Below are 7,327 nucleotides of genomic sequence, written 5' to 3'. Positions count from 1 at the left end.
ATGTCTTGGTGTGTTCCACCGACATCTGTTATGTTGTCATTCGCGCCCTCAGATGTAATAGGAATTACATTACTGCAAAGTGCTCCTGGTTGGGTTCCCGTGTCAGTGTGTTTCAAAGTTTCCAACAACTTGCGTAGCTTCTCTGTCTCTTCCGAGCTCAGAGGTGTAGGGCCTTGTTTCTGGAACTTTTGTGATTTTTTCGCCTCGGTTCGTTTCGTCCGAGGTGGGGGACGGTCAGGTACGTCTTGCGGGGTTTCCTTTACGTACTGCCCCTGCCGATATGGTTTCTCATATCGTTGCGTCCTGCGTTCACCCCTTTTTCGATAATCACTGTCTTCCTCTGAAAGAGGAGCCTTTTTGTCCCAGCGTGCACCTTCAGTACGCGGTTTGTTAGCTTGAACAGACTGTTTTCTCTCTTTCTTCTTAGGAGGAGGCGGCGAAGCACGTCGTCCTTCTAGTTCAAGAGGGAGGGGTTTAACCTTTACACTAGGAAACACTTCAATGGGCGTCTTAGCATGAGAACATGCTTCAAACACATTCACAGCACACTGTTTAATCTCACTGATGGATTTTTCTCTGAAATTTGCCATCATTTGTACTGATTTTTTAAAATCAGAGTGGAGATTTTTGCTGAAAACAAACTTAAAACCATCATCTTCTTCCATTCCGGTCTCATTTCTGTTACCAAAATAGGCTTGGAAGATTCTTTTGTAATAAACTTTTGGATGTTCAGTCTTGCCCTGCGTGACCTTGTCTGCAGCTGGAAAACCAGCAGGCCCCGTGCATGGGTCGTACTCTCTGATCAAAGCTTCACACAGAAGGTTGTAATCCCTCCTCGTTGCATCAGGTAGACGCTCGATGAAGGTGAACACCTCTCTGTCTGAAGTGAGCCGTATCAGACTTATCTTATCGTCTACCGTAGCATTAGGATAAGATCTCAATCTGAACTCCAGATCTTTGAGATACGCTTTTGTTCCTGCGGACCCCATAGGGCCGGGAACGAAGCGTTGCACATATTTTGAGATTTTCTGCAAATCATCCATTGAAGGAGACTGTATCACCGGTCGAACTTGTGTGACTGGTGGTGCAGACTGATCAAGTCCTGCCCCTACTGCCCATGGTGGGGGTGGGGGTGGCTGATAAGGGTTGGTAGGAGGAGGTGCATATTGGTGCAGGTCTGTCCCCACCCTCCGAGATGGGGGTGGAGGTGACTGCCTGGCGTCAGGAGGAGGAGGTGCATACCGGTGCAGGTCGAACCCCACCTGAGATGGGGGTGACCGCCTGGCGTCAGGAGGAGGAGGTGCATACCGGTGCAGGTCGAACCCCACCGCCCGAGATGGGGGTGGAGGTGACTGCCTGGTGTCCGGAGGAAGAGGCGCATGTGGGTGCAGACCCGTCCTTATCCCCCGGGTTGGGGGTGTTGAAACGGGGCTAAGGGGAGGAGATGCAACAGCACCTGTCTGGGGTGGTTGTAGCTGACCCTGCTCGTCTCTGAGTCTCGAGCCAGCTAGCTCCATGTCAGAAAACAGGTTTGTAGCTGTAGCTAACTTCTCCTCACAAGCTGCCAGACGCTCATTTGTTGACTGATTTTCACCTTGTAAAGTCAGCCAACTCCGGGTTATTAACCCCTTTTCTGCCTTGCAATCGGCCAGCTCCCTTAAAGCGGTTTGCAACCGTGCTTGTAACTCATTGTTATCTGCACACACGTCTTGGTACGCTCGTTCCTTATCCGCAATCTTCTCCCCATATGATCGAGCCTGTTCTGACAGCTCTCTCTTTGAGAGGTCCTTATCAGTTTGAATCTTTTGTTTCAGCAACTCAGATTCACTTATCAGCTCGGCACACTTCTCCTCATATGATTGAGCCTGTTCTGACAGCTTTTTCTTTGAGAGGTCTTCAGCAGCCTCAAGGAGTTGCTGCAGCGCCTCAGATTCACTTATCAATAGCACGCCCTTTTCCACTACCAAACGGTCTAATTCCGCCTTCAGAAGCAGAGAGATTTTTGCTAACCGTATGCGGCCTGATTTTGCGTCCTCCTTCACTGTAGCTGCTCTTGATAAACTCTGCAGCTCCTCATGTCTTTGATTCTCATCAAGGACTTGCAAGTCCTCCAAAGTTTTGCCAAGAATTGAATTTGTCAAAATGTGTAAGGCTGTCTGGACCACATCCTCGGATTGTAAGGGGTCAGTGTTTCCCTCTCCGTCCGCCATTATCTGCTATTTAGAAATTAAATAGTAGATGTAAATGTTTAGGTGGTAAAATAAAATCAGAAAATCTCTTTTTCCTGATAAGCTTTACTCTTATTTAGTGATTTATCAATTAAACGTGCGTTATCTTCTAGCAAAATGAGTAAACTATTCAACTCTGTGAATATTTGTAACTGTACCTTATTTAAAAGTTTCTAAATTTTTATTATGTACCCGTTTCTCAAGGATTTACCAGTGAATAAAAATTTGTTTGGCAAAAGCTCTCAGCATAAATACCTTCATAACTTTTAAAATGCAAGATAACAGTGTTTATTCAGCTTTGAGGAAGTTTTTTAACCCAAAAATTGCCTTTCAGGAAAATAAAAACGTTTAATGTCACTCTTCACCTAAAAACGAAGTGAAAACCTGTGATCCCACGTCTTCTCCACAAGATGTCAGCAGATCCTCAACTATTTTAACTCAGACACTGTTTGTGTCGTCCACTAGGGGTGCTATAACTTCCTGTGGCGTCCGGTCGTTAGCTTGTTAGCTAAAATTAGCATCGGCTTGCTTCGGTGAAAACCAACACTTCTGAACGGATTTTTTACACAAACGTGGCAAAATTTTTCCAATCAGACCTTATATCATGAAACATGAATTTTGTGGAACAAAATCGCAGCCGTATTTAGCGAATTTAAGCACGGTAAAGCTCATTTCCGACTTGGGGGAAGTGACGTGACACGTCCTCCACCCGGTCATTAGCTTGTTAGCTTAAAATTTAGCATCGCTAGCGTAGTTCAAAAGCATCATTCTATGACGGTCTTTAAACTCAAACGTGGCGAACTTTCAGCGAATATGTTTCGAAGAATGTAAACAGCGTTTCAGAACACAGCTTTAATGCGCTTTCCAGCGTTAAAAAGCAGATTTTATTCCCTATGAAAACGAATTTCATTTCCGGGTGGCGTGATTGACACTTCCCTCATCCAATCAGAACGTTACACACGGTCTTTCTCAACCAATGACGCAGCGTAGGGGTGAGGGGAGGTGACGACAGTCAACCTTTCTCAGCAAATCAGAGCTTTCCAAAGCAGCAAACAACCAACCACGAAGCGTATTCCCCAGCTAGCAAGTTAGATTAGCGTAAAATAGTTCGTCACTTTTTCGTCTTTTAAACCATCAAAATGCACTTTTTCTGTTAAAAATTGTAACGAAACAACCCCCTGAGCTGCACAGAGAACGGCGCTCCGTGACAAAACGTCTTTCTAGCTATTTAAAACAACTCGTTCGAAGCTCCAGAACCGAGTCGGAACCACAGAACCGAAGCGGACCAGAAGCGTCCGGAACACAGTTTAAACAGAATGAAGCGTTTCCACAGCTCAAAGCCAGCTTAAGTTACACATACAGACGTACAATTCAGCTTTATAAAGACTTATGACTCAATTTCAGCTTCTCTGTGAGCTTTCTGAGCATCACAGACCAACACGCTTAAAAACATGCAGCATTTCGCTTCAGGCGGTGCAGCTCCAAGCGCGCAGCTCCGGCTGCGTAAAGACGCACGGTTTCAACTGTTATTTTATAACACATGCCAACATGAAAATCAATTAGCACATTAGTTACAGTCCATTTATGAGCACGTGACGGGCCACCAATTGTAGTGAGACACGTGAGGTACGTGTCACTTGTTGTATGACAAATATATGGATATATATTTATGCATACTTTTCACGAGTTCTTCATTTTTCTGACTGTAAATGTCGTGCATTGAATTTAACAGAAATGTAACGAGAGACGTTGTTTATCTTTGACCCATCAAATGAATGGAATCATTTATTTTCAGAATCAAAGTTTAACATCAAACATTTACATTAATTTGGCAAAATATGAAAATAATAACAGACAGTTTCACAGAAAATGAACTTCAAATCACTCGGCGGTGATTTGAGGACTTTGCTTCAGACATTTCTAAAAATATCTGTACAGATTTATGAGAGAGAAGAGTTTAAGATTAAATTGAGATTTATCTTACAGAGGAAATGTGTGAGGGAATTTAATCTGTTTGACCAGAAGTTGCACGCTCCGTCCGATCTCAGCTTCTCACGGTACACTTGGTCAAAATAGAACCATCTACCTGTTGACGATGAATCAGCGTTGGATGTAGTTCCTTTCTGACTCGTTTCAGCGTCTCCGTCGAGAGCTACCAAACCTTCAGAAAGTCGTGCGTTGATTAGCTCAAAACAGAATTATAATCCCCAAAAAAACCTCTGGATTCTTCATTGCTCTGAAGCTTTCAGAACCGACTGCATTCTCAATCTTGGAACTCTCACATTCTCTTGGACTCTGGAATTCATAATTCTCTAATCTCCATTCTCTTCTCTATGAACTGAGAAGTTGCCACATTTTATTTGGGTCGACTTCCTGTTCAATTTAGAGCTTTCTGATTCGTGGAAGGACCAGAAAGAGGAGTGGATTTGTGACGTAAGATGTTATCATAAGTCAAGGATTGTTTACAACATACAGAAAAGATTATTGCAGCAACAGCAGACTTCGTGGAGTCTCACACTTTGTAATCTTTTCAAATAGTAAAACATGACATTTTTCTCGGTAAACATTTTAGTTGACCGAAAACCAACCTTTAACATACTTACGACAGCTTGCTCATTTCAGACAGAAAATCAAGAAAGGCATATTCAGGTGATTTCTTCTCTGAATGAGGAACAAAAATCATTACTTACTGTTTATGTAAAAATAAAAATTAGTAGTTCTTTTCAACCTGTAAAGCATTGAGTGAACTAACACAATTTGATTATCAAAACATTTGTAAGACAGTAATGATTATAAAGAATTGTCTTTTCTGCTTGATTAATTCAAGAAAGAAAGTTCATCAGATGGTTCAGACTTATTCAGATCAATGAAAATAACAGTCTCTGTCCATCTGGTAGATTTGAGGTTATCTGGTTCACTACACAATTTAGAGTTGCCAATCAGCCTGGTCTGTGGGAGGAAACCGGAGTACCCGGAGAAAACCCACGCATGCATGGAGAGAACATGCAAACTCCACCCAGAAAGGCCCCCGGACCGGGATTTGAACCAGGGACCTGCTCGCTGAGAGGCAGCAGCTCTACCAGTTGCGCCACCGTGCTGCCCAAGAAGGAATATTATAATGATTTATTAAATAAAAGTAATGGTGATATGAAAGCTACATGGCGAGTAATAAATAGTGTTCTGAAAAGTCATAAAGCAAAAACAGGTATTTCACATTTTTTGAAAGATGACAATGAAATCCATGATGAAAATGAAATTGTAAATGGATTTAATCATTATTTTGTGAACGTTGGATCAAGCCTTGCAGCTAAAATACCCAAAGTAGACAATAATGTGAACCATTCAGTTATAGGTTGTGACAACAGTATTTTTCTTAATGGAACTGACAAAGAAGAAATAATGAATGTAACAAAAAATCTTACAGATAAGAGATCAAAAGACTGGGTGGACATGGATATGATGTTTGCAAAGGACATAATGAGTTATGTTATCGAGCCGTTTACATATATTTGTAATTTATCATTTTCAAAAGGAATATTTCCAGACAATATGAAAGTAGCTAAGGTAGTTCCTCTCTTTAAAAATGGTGATAAATGTGTGTTCAATAATTATAGACCAATATCCTTATTACCACAGTTCTCAAAAATTCTTGAAAAACTATTTGTGACCAGATTAGATAAATTTATTACTAAACAAAACATTCTAAGTAGCAGTCAGTATGGGTTTAGATCAAAAAACTCTACATCAATGGCTCGCATGGAATTAATAGAACAAATAACTACTGCTGTCGATCAAAAACAATACTGTTAGTATTTTTTTTTATTTAAAAAAAGCATTCGATATTATTGACCACAATATTCTCCTTGAAAAATTGAATAAATATGGTATAAGAGGACCAGCATTACACTGGGTATCTAGCTATTTGAAAAATAGGGAACAGTTTGTATAAATAAATGGTGTAAGATCTGACCTCTGCAATATCACATGTGGAGTTCCTCAAGGCTCTGTACTTGGACCAAAGTTATTTATTTTATATGTGAATGACTTAGTAAATGTATCAGGACTCCTCAAATGTGTCCTTTTTGCAGATGACACCACATTTTTTTGTTTTGGTAAAGATGTAAAATGGATGCTGGAATTGATGAAGACAGAATTTAATAAAATACAAACTTGGTTTAAACTTAATAAATTATCATTAAACTTTGATAAAACTAAATACATGATATTTAGTAACAAAAAGAGAACTGTTGAAGATCCATTTAAAATTGAGGGTGTTGAGATTTGTAGAGTTAATGAGATGACATTTTTAGGTGTAATCATTGATGAAAAGCTAACGTGGAAAAATCACATAAATTCTGTAAGAATAAAAATATCTAAATCTATTGCAGTACTATACAAAGTCAGGGAATTATTAAATGATAAAGCTCTGTACATGTTGTATAACACAATCATTGTTCCACATTTAATCTATTGCATTGATGTTTGGGGGAAGCATGTAAAACATTTACAAAGCCTTTTTTTATTTTACAGAAAAGAGCTGTAAGAATTATCACCAGAAATCATTTGATTTGGGATATATTTGTTTAAATAAATCCAGGATTCGGAAGAGTATCAGCTTAATGGTCAAAAAGAATCGCACACACGCCGTTTCTGCTAAAATAATAGTGTCTTTATTATTTCGCCACAGATTACAGCATAACAACAAAGCAAGGTACAATCACAAATGTACAATCTCACAAGTATTGATGTAGGAAAAAAAACTCTCACCGTGACACATAGACTGGAGAGCCAGACAGCCTAGGCAGAGCATACACCAACACAGCTGGACGTCCCGATCGGAAGACTCTCAGCAGACTCTAACTCTCTTCTGAGCGCTCTCTATTTAATACTTTCCACCCTCTGCATCACGTGAGAACATCTCCCAGTGAACAAAACATGCCCACCTGGACTAAAAACTGTGAGAAACCTCGAGATAGCGTGAAAAATTGTGAGAAACTTCGAGATAGCGTGCGGGCGGGCCAAGCCTCCTCCTCAGGCTTCTCGGGTGACTCCCAATAACATGTACCAAAAACACTTTATATCACAGGTTAAATAGTCAG

This window comes from Nematolebias whitei, chromosome 12, assembly GCF_014905685.2.
Source record: "Nematolebias whitei isolate Nwh7 chromosome 12, NemWhi1, whole genome shotgun sequence".
In the NCBI taxonomy this organism is placed as follows: Eukaryota; Metazoa; Chordata; class Actinopteri; order Cyprinodontiformes; family Rivulidae; genus Nematolebias; species Nematolebias whitei.
The sequence above is the reverse complement of the archived record's forward strand: the minus strand, read 5'-3'. Positions refer to the sequence as shown.